We start from the raw sequence: 836 nt of genomic DNA on the forward strand, positions 1-836 counted from the left end.
TTGCGACGGTGCCTGGGGGTGGGAGCAGCCATGGGGAGCCAGACCTCGTCCTGGGCACTTGTCCATGGCCGTACTGGTAGCTGACCTGGTCCGTGCCACCTCCCAGCAGCTGTGCCCACATGCCAGTCATTTGCATGACAAATTAAAATCTTTTTCATAGGAACTCATCACACTGGGGCTGTCAGGGTGAGCTTTGTCTTCCGAGGGCCAGAGTATGTGCAGCCCCTCTGCTGTCATGGGAAACAGTCACCAGAAATACTAGTGCTGAGGTCCTGATCATCTCCTGGATGAGCCCAGCTGCAGCTGGGTGTTGCCTCCCTCCCACTCTGCAGCAGTGAGCTGAGAGATGCCCCATACCCCAGGCTGCATGTGGAGCTTCGAGGCTGGTGTCAGACCCTTCCCACCTGCCCACCATGGGAAGAGGATGGCTCAGGTGATATTTGTGCCCTTCCCAGGTATTACCTTGCCCTGGGATGTCCCCTATCACAAAGGCACAGCCATGGGTTCTGCTTCTTCTTCTGAACCCACTCATGATAAGTGGCAGAGGGGCATCGAGCCCGTGTCTCTGCAGCGCTCACCCATGCCACCCCACATTATCTGGCTGAGATACTTGGGCAGCCCCACGGGCTCCCACTGAGGTCCATGGATTTGCAGTGGCACCACCAGCCAGTGGCCGTCCGTGGGAAGGAAGGCTGGGGGCACTGCCAGCCCTGCCCTGCAGCCCAGCTCCTGCAGCAAACGAGCCCCCAGTGCCAAAATTTTATGGCTGGGAGGGAAGGGCCAAGAGCAGGATTTATTTGAGTAGTAACTGGGCTGCTGTTGGCACTTACCCTTTA

This window comes from Buceros rhinoceros, unplaced genomic scaffold (assembly GCF_000710305.1).
Source record: "Buceros rhinoceros silvestris isolate BGI_N320 unplaced genomic scaffold, ASM71030v1 scaffold14558, whole genome shotgun sequence".
NCBI classification, from domain to species: Eukaryota; Metazoa; Chordata; class Aves; order Bucerotiformes; family Bucerotidae; genus Buceros; species Buceros rhinoceros.